The sequence below is a fragment of the Carcharhinus amblyrhynchos genome, chromosome 1 (assembly GCF_965287045.1).
Source record: "Carcharhinus amblyrhynchos chromosome 1, sCarAmb.v2.hapA, whole genome shotgun sequence".
Taxonomy (NCBI): domain Eukaryota; kingdom Metazoa; phylum Chordata; class Chondrichthyes; order Carcharhiniformes; family Carcharhinidae; genus Carcharhinus; species Carcharhinus amblyrhynchos.
This window is the reverse complement of record NC_137324.1, coordinates 104,417,784-104,431,453: the sequence shown is the minus strand read 5'-3', so window position 1 is coordinate 104,431,453 and position 13,670 is coordinate 104,417,784.

The following is a 13,670-nucleotide window of genomic DNA, read 5'->3' as shown; positions in this document are numbered from 1 at the left end:
ATAAACTATAACATACTGATATTGATGCATATATTGTGTACTCTGTTGATAAATGTAACGTAAACATTCCTGTAGGGTTTTTCATGCTAAGTATTGGCGATGGTTTCCCAGATGTTCCTTGTAATACCAGTAGGTGTCATTGTAGCAAAATTTCCAATGTTAATCTGAACACTCACCGAAATTGGAATACAAGAATAGAAGTAAGCCATCAAGCCTGTTCTACTCTTCAGTAAGATCATGACTGATTTGTACCTTACTTTCATCCATCTCTTTGGCTCCACATAGATTTTCCCTAACTTTTTTATCTCAGATTTAAAATTATTAAACTGGCATTGGCTGATATTGTGGGAGAGAGTTTCACACTGTTACCAGTCTTCCCATGAAGAAGTATTTCCTAACTTCTCTCCTGAATGACTTCACTTTGACTTTAAGATCATGTCCCTTTGTTCTAGACTCTCACGTCAGCTGAATAAGTTTTTCCTCTATCTACCTTATCAATTTCTTTAAAATCCTGAACATTTAAATCAAATCACCCCTTAACTTTCCATGTTCCAGAGAGTATAAATCTAGTTTATTGTAATTTTGCCTCATCACCTAGATCCTGGATCCCTGGTAACATTTTGCTAATTGGCATTACTTTCCTTTCGAGATTAATATATCCTTTCTAAGGTGTGGTGGCCACATTATAAACAGTACTCCGGGGCTTTGTATAACTGTAGAAAAACTTCCTCCTTTATGTTCTATCTCTCCGGTTAGAGAAGCTACCATCTCATTAACTTTTGTTTACTTGAATAACCCATATTGTGATGTACATAAATGGGCTCCTAAATCACTTTGGACCGTCATTGTTCCTAGTCTTTCAACATATAAATAGTAAACTGATTAAAGCAGATGGCCCTATAATTACCTGCTTAAAATTCATCTGTAAAAAGTTCATCCATTCACTTAAATTAATATTTCTAATATTAATCATATGCTTTCACAAAACATTTGGTTATTGTTGGATAAATGTTTCCTTACTGCTAATTTTTGTTTAATGTCTAAAGTGCAGAAGGAGGCTATTTAACCGACTCAGCATTGACGAACTCTCCATGACAGAGGGCCTGACCCAGGCCCTTTTCCCCACCCTATCCCCTTAATGAAGTCTGGCTTGCTACTCATTATTAATCTGGAATGGTCTATTCCCTTATCAGTTCTAGAACATGTCATGTACTCTGTTCAAAGGCAGGTTATTGGATCATTGTCTGTGGAGTCTTCATCCTGGGCCATTTTCCTGGCAACTTTCCTCAGTGGTGGTTTGCCATTCCACACTCCTGAGTAGGGACAGAAGGCAAGTCCAAAATCTACCTCAGCCAGAATGGGAATCGAACTATTGCTGTTGGCATTATTCTGAACCATGTACTACTCATTAAGCCAACTGAGCTAATCAGCCCCCTTTCTAGAATACATTGTTCATGAAAATGACCTTGAATCCAGTCGACCAATTCACTACCTTTCTGAGTAGAGCCAATCTGCTCTTCTGAATCTTTATGAAAATTAACAACTTCCATTAAAGCAGCCTTGCTTTTGCTGCACTTCTCTATAATCTTTAAATTAATACATGCTACCATCTTGTTGCTGCTATCAGGAGACCTGTAGATAATTACATTACAGTTTTATTCCCCCTGATTCCTCAATTCTATTTATGGAGCTTCTGCTGCTTGCTTTCTATTGCTTGTGTCCTTCACTAATGTTGTAATGACACCTTTCCCCACTAAGGCTACCCTTTTCATTTTCCAGTTTCCTTATTTTTTTCTTAAGCCCTTATAATATGGAATATTTAACACCCAGTCATGATAACTTTGCAGCCTTGTCTTTGCAATGGCCACCATGACATGCTTTCTAACTGCATTTGAGCCTTTTAGTTACTTAGTTTATTTCTTATCGTAGAGTCATTCACTCCCTACAATGCAGAAGGAGGTCATTTAGCCTATCTAGCCGACTCTCTGACAGTGTGTCCTACCCAGGCCCAGTGCCTGTAACCCACATATTCACCCAGCTAATTCCCCTAACCTACACATCTAAGGGACAATTTAGCATGACCAATCAATCTAACCTGCACATCTTTAGACTGTGGGAAGAAACCAGAGCACCCAGAGGAAACCCATGCAGAACAGAGAGAATGTGCAAACTCCACACAGTCACCCAAGGCCAGAATTGAACCTGTGTCCTTGGTGCTGTGAGGCAGCAGTGCTAACCATTGTGCCATCGTGCTGCCTATATTCCATGTGTTAGTATATATAAAATTATTTTTTGGGTCAGAGACTCACATTGAACCTTCTGCCCTGATGCTGTCTTTCTGACATCATTTAACCTAATATGTAACTTATTTGTCACTCCTACCATAACTATCTTCATTATTTTAGTAGTCCCTTCACCTGGAACTTCTGTATTATTGTTTGTGACCGAAACTTGTTTTATCCCCTTTTCCAAATCTATAAATTATAATTTTAACCATTGCTTCCAACCAAACTCTGTCCAATTTCTTAGCTTAAAGTCGTTTTTATCAATCTGTTGGTCCCTTTTGCTCACACCTTGGTTCCAACCCAGTGCACATGCAGCTGGTCCCAATGGTACAGCTCCCACCTACCCAACTGCAGCTATCAAACTCCCGTAAAATGGAACTCTTCATCCTCATGCCAGTCCTTTAGCTCACGTATTTATCTTTCTGATATGTAGTTCCACTGCTAATTAGCCTGTGGCTCAGACAATATTTCTGATATTACTGCCATTGAGATAGAATCTGTACAGTGCAGAAGAAGGTCCTACAGCCCATTGAGTCTGCACCAACCACAATCCCACCCAGGCCCTGGTCCCGCAACACTTACCTTGCTAATTCCCTTGACACTAGGGTCAATTTAGCATGGCCAATCAACCTAATCAGCGCATCTTTTGGACTGTGGGAGGAAACCGGAGCACCCGGAGGAAACCCATGCAGACAAGGGGAGAATGTGCAAACTCCACACAGACAGTGGCCTCCAAGGCCAGAATTGAACCTGGTCCCTGGTGCTGAGGCAGCAGTGCTAACTATTGTGCCACCGTGCCAGTGGCACAGTGGTTTAATTGCATTTCAATTTAGTACTTAACTCATAAAACTCCCTCAGTACAACCTCCTTCCATTTCTTCCCTGAGTCATGATATAGACAACAACAGCTGGATCTTCCCCCTTCCCAATCCTTTTCAACTACATTAAGTTAGCCCTTGTCCTGGCACTAGACAAGCACTAGGCAACTGCCTGTAATGTCCCAAACCACAATGCTTTTATTTACAATGTAGTTACAGGCTTCCCACCATTGGTGATGCTGTGTAGCACCTCTGTCTGCTACTTTCCTGCTATATCACCAGTGCTGGCATTTTAGGCCTCAATGCTCAATCATCTGTTGGTGATTTTTTTTCCAAGTGGGTTTTGAATTTGTATTTGTATTTCTATCTAATTAAAACATTTTAATATATTTTTGCTCTTCAGGATCTACAGACCAAAATATTGCCCCGATCCCCCTGTCTTCGGACTGTTGAGGACTGGTCATGTGATTGATATACGCATTGGGGCCTTTGGAAGTCCTGAGGTGCTGCCCTATGTGGGAACTGCCTGGAAAGTTTGGTCCTCCACAGCAGCAATTCCTTTGCTCCACATTAGAATCTGAGTTAGTCAGCGATTTTGGACAGTTCCACAGTACACACTTGAACAATTAGCCAGGCAATGTTAGACTGATTAAAACCTATTCCTGGTAACTGCATCATATGCCCTGACCATATGACAACCCCTTGACCCAAATTGAACTAATACACTGATGAACTGACTAACCCCCTGACCACCTAACTATCCACCTGACCAGACCTGACCACCCTTATGACCACCTTACTAACCCTGACCATCTGACTAACACCCTAAACACAAACTGGTTATCCTCAGAACCAACTACTGCCTCACCCACCTATCCACACTACCCAGCCTACCCACATACCTCAGTCAACCACCCACCCTACCATGCTACCTATTCATCCAATGACACCATTCATCGAAACACTAACATTCACACTCAACCTTTAAACTTTGCATGCGATGGCGAGTGCTATAGAAAGGGGGTGTGTTCTGTCTTCCCCCCCAACTTTACTGTGCTGCAACAGAGAACCCTCATGGCACTACGCTCTACATTCCTGTGAAAGGTGGGCTTGGAATATCCTGGAAGACATCTGGAGCAGCATCAAGACAGGGGAATGTTTGAGTGGAGCAGCAATCCAACAGCTATTGCTGCCCCTCAGAAAATAGAGTCATAGAGATTTACAGCATGGAAACAGGCCCTTAGGCCCAATATGTCCATGCTATCCCTTTTTTGACCACTAAGCTAGTCCGCATTTGGCCCACATTGCTCTATACCCATCTTGGCTATTTAACTGTCTAAATGCTTTTTAAATGACAAAATCGTACCTGCCTGGACTATTGATTCATCTTCTTTCTTCAGTATCCACTCATCATCTCTGACTTCACTCCATGGATTGCCACTTTTCCTCCGCTCCTGTTGTTTACTCAGTCCACTGACAGTCCAAACTGTGACTGTTCATGGCTCGCTCCCTCTCCTTCAGTTCTGTTTGGTAGTTCCTTTGACCTTTTGCTACAGAGTAACCTATGCGATCTCCTAAATGTACTGCACATTGTGACAGATCCAGTCCTAAATGGACTCCGCAGTCATCTACCTGCTCCCTAACTCCAGGGTGGACTTTGGTATCTTGTCTGTCAGTATCAGCCCATTCTCTGCTTTGACCAGTCTGTAGCCTCTCCCTGCTCTCGGTACAAGATCTTTTGCCTATTTTCAGCTGATCCCAGCCTGAAATCTGTCCTCTATCACCTGACATCCTCAGGAACCCAGACCTCAGAACATGTAGAGCTGTATCTACAAATTTGTGATTAGGCTGATAGATGCACTCTAAGAAACAAAGAGCTAATTTTCTTCTTTGGATTTCAAGAAAGGTGGGCAAAAGAGAAAGGATGGGGAGAAACGGCTATGCTAAGTGCCGAGAGATACACATCAGAGGTGAGGAACAACAGGAAAGGAAGGTAGCAGAATGGTAAGTGAAGATATAGACAAAGAGGAAATTCCCTTTGGAATTCTCTTTCTAAGAGAGCTATAAATGTTCAATTGAGTATATTCAAGACTTAGTTTTTTGGAGTGGAAAGGAATTAAGGAAATGGGGATATTGTGAAACAGCCATGTTCTTAATGACTGGTTGAGCAGATACTAAGGGCCAAATAGCCTACTCCTGCTCCTATTTCTTATCTTCTAACACGTTGACAATGGTGTGTTGATAGTCATACGATTATAAGATAAAGGAGCAGGAATATGTCATTCGATTTACCAATTACATTCCCCCTGCCAACCAATCAGCACTCCCTTCTCATACAGTACAAAGTTGTTGTTTTCCCTGACATCGATACTCTTGTGACTGTCCTGTTGAGTGCAAGATGTAAAACTTTGAAAAGAAGTCACTTCTCAACAATATACATCACCATCCTAAATGGGAAACTTTTTATTTTTAAATTATGCCTTCTATTTCTGGACTTCCCCACAAGGGGAAACATTTTCCCAGCATCCATCTTGTCACATCTCCTCCGAACCTTATATGTTTCAATATGATCACCTCTCATTCTTCGCAACTCTAATGAGTGTTGGTGTGAACTACTCAACCTTCATAATACAATTACTTCACCTCAGAAATCGGTCAAGTACATCTTCTATATACTGCTTGCAATGCAATTATATCCCTCCTTAAGTAAGGATGCACACATGCACACAGTACTCCTGATGTATTTTCACTAAGATCTAGCTATAGTAACACTTCCCCAATTCATACTCCATTTCCTTTGCAGTTAGGCCTAACATTCCATTTGTCTTTGCAATCACTTGCTGTACCTACATGGGAGCTATTTGTGATTAATGTGCCAGGACACCCAGATCTCTCTGTTCCACAGATTTCTGCAGTCTCTCTCCATTTAAATAGTGTTCTGCTCTTTTATTCTTCCAGCCAAAGTGAACAAGCACACATTTTCCCACATTATGCTCAATCTGTCAAATTTTTGCCGACTCACTTAACCACTCACTCACTGTCTTGGATGGCATGGAGGCACAATGGTTATCACTGCTGCCTTGCAGCACCAGGGACCCGGGTTCAATTCCAACCCTGGGTCACTATCTATATGGAGTTTGCATGTTCTTCCTGTGTCTACATGGGTTTCTATTGGCTGCTCCAGTTTCCTCCCACAGCCCAAGGATGTGCAGGTTAGGTTGATTGGCCATGCTAAATTGATCCCAGGGTCAGGGGGATTAGCAGGTGGGTTACGGGAATAGGGCCGATGCAGTCTCGATGGGCTGAATGGCCTCCTTCTACACTGTAGGGATTCTATGATTCTATCTATATCCCTTTGCAGACTGTTTGGCCTGAATTTGTGCTGCAGGATCAGGAGCAAAGAGATGAGACAGTTCTAGTCCCCACAAACCCACGCCAGATAAAAGTGCCCTGAAGCTTCAGATTTACATTCTGGGGGTGGCAGTGTGTAATGGGAGTTGTGGCAGTGACCCTGGAGCCGGTGCAGAAGCAGCTCAGGAGTTGTGGGTTGTGGAGGTTGGCTTGGCAGAAAGGCCATTTCACTGCTGTGGAACGTTGTCACAGCTTTGGAAAAGAAACAAAAAACAGCCCTAACTCCACTTCACACTTCCTTTACCCCCTCCAGGCCAAGTCCATATCAATCCACCAACCCGTGGCTCTTATTAGCCCCATGTCTTCTTAGTGCCAAGTTATACAACTGCAATGAAGTTACACTTCAGCACCTGTTCAGGCACACTGAGGGAGAATTTAACATGACCAATGCATCTAACCAGCATGTCTTTTGGACTGTGGGAGGAAAGTGGAGCACCCGGAGCAGAACCACACAGACATGGGGAGAACACACAGACAGTCACCCAAGCTGGGAATCGAACATGGGTCTCTGGTGCTGTGAGGCTAACCACCATGCCTCCTTATGTCAATTCAATATGTTCACCAAGAATGCATCCCTTTAAAAATCAAAAACATAGTATATCTCTGGCTGAGTAAGGAAGTTAAAGATAATATTAGATTTTAAAAAAACTTATGTGGCAAAGAAAATCAGAAGACCTGCAGATTAGGAATGTTTTCGAAGCCAGCATATTTTAAGATCTATAAGGTTATGTGGAACCATATGGAGAGAGTTAGCTTTGAACGTAGCTAAAGGAAGGTTGTTTGAAACTTTTTTAAATTCGTGATACCATGGTCTTATTTAAGTGTACTTCTAGTTTACGTTACTGTTGTTTATTTTACTGCTAATAAACATTTAGTTTATTTCAAATCGTCACAAAATACCTGGGGCATTATTCTCTGCATTCCAAACCTTTTCTCACATTATACCAAATTACAAAAATACAGTTGAGGGCAAGTGTTTCTAATTCCCCTCTGGGTTTGGAACAATTCAGCATTTATGTTCTTAACAAAATGCACTGGCTATGATTTTCCAAACTTCCCTACATACGAGAGCATTTGAGCTGAGTGACAGAGGGAGGAAGGCCATTGATCTAGGGGTGCAGAGAAGGGGTCAGCCAGCTGAGGGGATCGGGGCTGCTGGAGGTGGAGGGGGGGTTGGCACTTCTGGTGTGGGGTGTGGAGGGGGGGGCAAATGGGAAGTGTGCAGTGTCAGAAGATCGGGCTGGGGGCAGGGGTTGAGGCTGACCCAGGCATTTCAGCGGGCCAGCCATCGGGCCATGGGGGGCGGGGGGGGTATTGCATGACTGACAATGCAGGATCACAGGGCTGGCCAGCGATCGAGAGGCTGGCAGTGCGAGGCCACTGTGCACACGCCAATCTTGGTGCTGACAGATCGGCGCATGCACAGTGCCCGCTCAGCTCTATGTTGCCAGTCTCTTCAACAAGAGTAGGCCCCACCCACTGATATTCAGTGTGATTCACGCTGAGGCACTCTGCAGTGCACAGAGTGTGGGAGATTCATTTTGAAATTCCTGCTGAAAAAACAGTGGGATTTACTCGAGTTTTTACCTGAATTCCACACTTAGAATTCTTTGGGAAAATTGCCCCAACTGAGTTTGTTCAGTCTCAAACATGTTGTCAATGAGTGGGATAGAGTTAGTGGCTAGGGAAAGGAGTTTGTGATAGGGCTGACTATAATGGCTTCAAATGTTTCCAATATTTAACTGGAAGGAGTATATGCTTATCCAAACAATCAGTCTGATAATTTAGTGACAGAGGAGAAGTTGAGAGAGGTGCTGGTGATGTTAAGCTGCACGTCATCATCTTACATGTAGAAATTGATGTATATTTAGATGATGTTGCTGAGAAGCAGCATATGGATGAGAAATAGAAGTGGGCTATGAATAAATTCTTGGGGGATGCCATATGAAACTGTGTGGGACCCTGGAAAAGAAGTCATTGATGGTAATTCTCATGCTATGATTCGATAGGTAAGAATAGAAACAAGTATGTGCAGTCCCATCCGGCCAAATAACAGTGGAGAGGCATTGGAAGAGGATAATGTGATCAACTGTGTCAAATTTTAGTAAAGTGTTTGACAAAGTCCCTCATGGCAGGTTGGTGCAAAAGGTTAAATCTCACAGGATAAAAGGAGAGCTAGCTAGATGGGTGGAGAACTGGCTTGGCTGTAGAAGACAGAAGGTAACAGTGGAAGGGTCTTTTTCTGGCTGGAGGTCTGTGACTAGTGGTGTTCTGCAGGGCTCTGTACAGGGACCTCTGTTGTTTGTGATATATATAAATGATTTGGAAGAAGGTGTAACTAGTGTGATCAGTAAGTTTGCGGAGGACACAAGATGGCTGGACTTGCGGATAGCAATGAACATTGTCGGAGAATACAGCAGGATATCGATAGGCTGGAAAATTGGGCAGAGAAATGGCAGATGGAAGTTAATCCAGATAAATGCAAAGTGATGCATTTTGGTAGGACTAATGTAGTGGGGAGCTATACAATAAATGGCAGAACTATCAGGAGTATAGACACACAGAAGGACCTGGGCGTGCAGGTCCACAGATCCTTAAAGGTGGCAGCACAGGTGGAGAAGGTGGTGAAGAAGGCATATGGCATGCTTGCCTTTATAGGACGGGGCATAGAGTATAAAAGTTGGCATATAATGTTGCAGCTACATAGAACGTTGGTTAGGCCACATTTGGAATACTGCGTCCAGTTCTGGTCGCCACACTACCAGAAGGACGTAGAGGCTTTAGAGAGAGTACAGAAAAGGTTTACCAGGATGTTGCCTGATATGGAGGGTCTTAGCTATGAGGAGAGATTGGGTAAACTGGGTTTGTTCTCCCTGGAAAGACAGAGGATGAGGGGCGACCTAATAGAGGCATATAAAATTATGAAGGGCATAGATAGGGTGAACAGTGGGAAACTTTTTCCCAGGTCGGAGGTGACGAACACAAGGGGGCACAGGTTCAAGGTGAGGGGGGCAAGGTTTAACACAGATGTCAGAGGGATGTATTTTACACAGAGGGTGGTGGGGGCCTGGAATGCACTGCCAAGCAAGGTGGTAGAGGCAGACATGCAGGGATCGTTTAAGACTTATCTGGATAGCCACATGAACAGACTGGGAATGGAGGGGTACAAACGAATGGTCTACTTGGAAGCATGAGCGGCGCAGGCTTGGAGGGCCGAAGGACCTGTTTCCTGTGCTGTATTGTTCTTTGTTCTTTGTTAAACGCTGCAGGTCGGTAAAGAAGGATAAGGAGGGATAATTTACATTTGTTACAGCCACATAAGAATAAAGCTATAGAGCAATGAAGGACAAATGGAGATGAAGCAACAGTCATCAATGATCAAATTGAATGGTGAATTCGGAACAAGAAACTCAACAACCTTCCCCTATCGGTGTAACTGCACTTGGTTCTGATCACTGGAAAACAAAGGGGATATTCAAATGCTGAAGGTAATATAGAGAAGAGCCTTGAGCCTGATTCCGGGAGTACAGCCATTCCCAACCAGCCTCCAATCCTCCCCCTTCCAGTTATGCAGAGGTTGATCAGTCGGGTGTGATCAGTCTGCTCGCAGTGTCGGGTCCATCACCAAAATATTTTAAAGAAGTTACATGCCTCCATTTTTATAGAATTCCTACAGTGCAGAAGGAGGCCATTTGGCCCATCCAGTCTGCACTGACAACAATCCCACCCAAGCCCTATCCCCGTATCCCCACTTATTTACCCTGCTAATCTCCCTGTCACAAAGGGACACCTAATCCACCTAACCTACACATCTTTAGACTGTGGGAGGAAACAGGAGCAGCCAGAGGAAATGCACGCGGACAATGGGAGAATGTGCAAACTCCATACAGGCAGTCACTCAAGGCCAGAATTGAACCCGGTTCCCTGGTGCTGTGAGGCAGCAGTACTAACCACTGTGCCATTGGGCTACCCATAGATGGGCAAGTGGAGTTAGTATGGAGGACCAGCCATGATCTTAAACAATGAGGCAGGCTGGAGGGACCATATAGCTGACTCCTCCAATTTTTAATGTTTTTCAATCCTCCTCCACTCTGCTTTCTTCCAGGGAATTACTGAGCCTCTAGTGTCAGTTGTTCAATTAGGAGATACTACAGGAAACACTTGGGCTTTCCAGCCTGATATAAGATAGAGGAGGAGTAATCCTGTAGAGGTATATGTATCCTTTTAGTCAACTCAAAGTAAAGTACATTCAAAGTATACATAACTGGCTTTATGGTTTTCTTTAAAAAACTAAACTTCCAAAATTTCTACAAGTATTTGACCGTTACAGTATCTTGCGCTGAAATTACATAAGCGATTTTCTTCTTCAGATTCATTGTGGTTCACTGCACTTAAATACATGGGCTTAGGTCTGCAATGTGGATGGATCCAAGCAGAACTGGAACTTAGCCCACAGGTCTGCCTTAAGGGTGAAGCTTAAACTAAAACTTGCATAATTATCCTTCTGAGATTGCTTTCACACATTGTTGGAATAGCGAGGAAGGATTAAGTATTTTTTTGTACACACATTTTGAACATTTATGCAACTAACAATGTACCAGAAGGAAACTGTCCTGTTGGTTATTTTGTGATCACAGCATATAACCAGTTAAGTACTCACTGAATTGGCAAAATATGTTCTCTTCAAAGAAAAAAGAACTTGTTTTGGTTAAATGAGGAGAGGGAAAAGAAGGGAATTATTTAACCCTTGTTGACCTGGCCATAACACAAGGATGCTGCCAATATTGTAGTCTAAGACAAGGTAGATGTGACTTTGGATGGGCTAAAAATTGACAAAGAGGAGTGATTAGAAAGGTTGTTTGCAATTAAAAGTTGATAGGTGACTGGGACTGATTGAGATACATCCAAGGACCATTGAAGGAAGTCAGACTAGATGTTATGGATGCACTCGTCGTAATCTTCCAAAACTCCTTGCATACAAGTGCTTGGTACCAGAACATTGGAGAGTCACCAGTGTTGCACCCTTATTCAAAAGCATGTGGCAGATAAATTAATACAGATATATTTTGGTAGAAAGAATGAGAGATCATGTAACCTAAAAGATATAATTCTAATAGAGTTGCAGGAACAGAGGGACCTGGGGATATGTGTGCACCAAACTTTGTTGGTAGCGTGGCAGCTTGAGAAAATGGTTGAAATAGTTCCACAAATACTCATGGGAGATGTTTGGTTGGGTTGTCATTACCTATGCTGTGTAATGTTTAGATACCATTAAGCAGCCTTGTACAAGTTTCCAAGAAGTCTTGACTGACATTACTGAACTATGTACATATTTACAGCAGAGGGCACAGATATGGTGAGGACTACATGACATGTCATTGCATGTTGCTACCTTGCAGTACACTGCTGTCCTGAGCTCTAGGTCAGGTGCCTTCTTACATTACTGGTAGATGGTACTATAGTCAGGGGCAGATTAACTCTTAATATGCTAGATCCTTCTACTACAGGAGACATAAAAAGACATTTGACAAGCCACAGTTCCTGCCATTGTAGGTGTTCCTGAAAGAAATATACTTATCACCCCACTGTACAAATTCCCTGCAAGTCTATTGAACAAGATGAAAGACACTGAGGACTCCATAGAAGAATTCCATATGCACAGATATTACATAAATAAAGCCATAAACTAACCAATAGGTGATATTCCTTTAAGAGCATCTGTAAGGCATTGTACATTTAATTTTTTTTTTATAGTGGACTACAGGTTTCAGAGTCATTTTACCGCAACAACTCCAAACTCAGGTTTTAAAACGTAGAAGTAATTGGTTCTCATTCAAATGACAGAGCTTGTGTGAAATTTAGTTTTACATGTTATTGCATTCCACGCGGTGTAAAGTCACCTTCTGTCCAACTATTTCGGATTATTGGATCGCTGCTGAGTAAATGAGCTGTAATTTAGCATAGCAGCCAAGTTTGGCTCAAATTAATTCACATAACTCAAGGACAGGACTATTTGAAAAATGCTAGTAAGACATTGGCCTTTTTAAATATTTGCTAAGTAAAGAGCAGTACTGTAATTACAGATTGGTTTACACTCAGCGTTAATCAAAATGTCTCAGATATTTCTTCCTATGCTTATTCAAAAAAAAATTTGTTTATCTAAGTTAAATCCACGGAGTTTTAAATCAGACAAATGATAAGACGAAAGAAAGGCAAGAAGAAGAAGTAAAAGAAACTAACTAAGAAATAAGAAATTTGGAGCAACCAAGTAATACTGATAATCATAGAATCATGGAATCCTACAGTGCAGAAGGAGGACATTTAGCTCATCGAGCCTGTACCAACACAATTCCACCCAGGCCCTATCCCCACAACCCCATGCATTTATCCTAGCTAGTCCTCCTGACACTAAGGGGTGATTTATGATGGCCAATTCACTGAGCCTGCACATCTTTGGAGTGTGGAAGGAAATCAGAGCACCCAAAGGAAAACCATGCAGACTTGACGAGAATGTGCAAACTCCACATAGATAATGACCCAAGCGGGAATCGAACCTGGGTCCCTGGCACTGTGAGGCAACAGTGCTAATCACTGTGCCAATGGTTAGAAGTAAGGTGATTAGCCATAATCCATAAAGACCATAGACATCTCTGTTAGAGAGAGACAATTAGTGTTATATACACATTTCTAAGTTATACAAGATGGAAAGGCAGGGTTCCATGAACTACTACAGCTCGTATGGGGATTGAACCTGCCATTGCCATCATTCTGCAACACTCCAGCCACCTGAGCTAACCAACCCCACAATGATTAAAAGTATTGAACTTTTTATAACTTACAAATGTAAGCGCTAAAACTGTGGCTCTGCTTCTCTTGACGGTTGACCAGATTGCTGAATCTTTACAGTAGACTTGTTAAAGTGAATAGGATTATTTTTGTTGGATATTTTTCTGCTTTATGCTGTAAGTTTGAATACTTGGCAATGCCCCCCGTCCTCCCCACTCTGCCGTCTCCCTGCAGTGTGAGAGCAACCCCACTGTTTCAGTCAAAAGTTAAAAACTTGGTATCTGGCACGTTGTTGTTAAATTACACCTTTCGATGGAATTACGAGGTGAACTTCATTGCATTTTTGGAAGCCTGGGCGGCAGTGGAAGTAT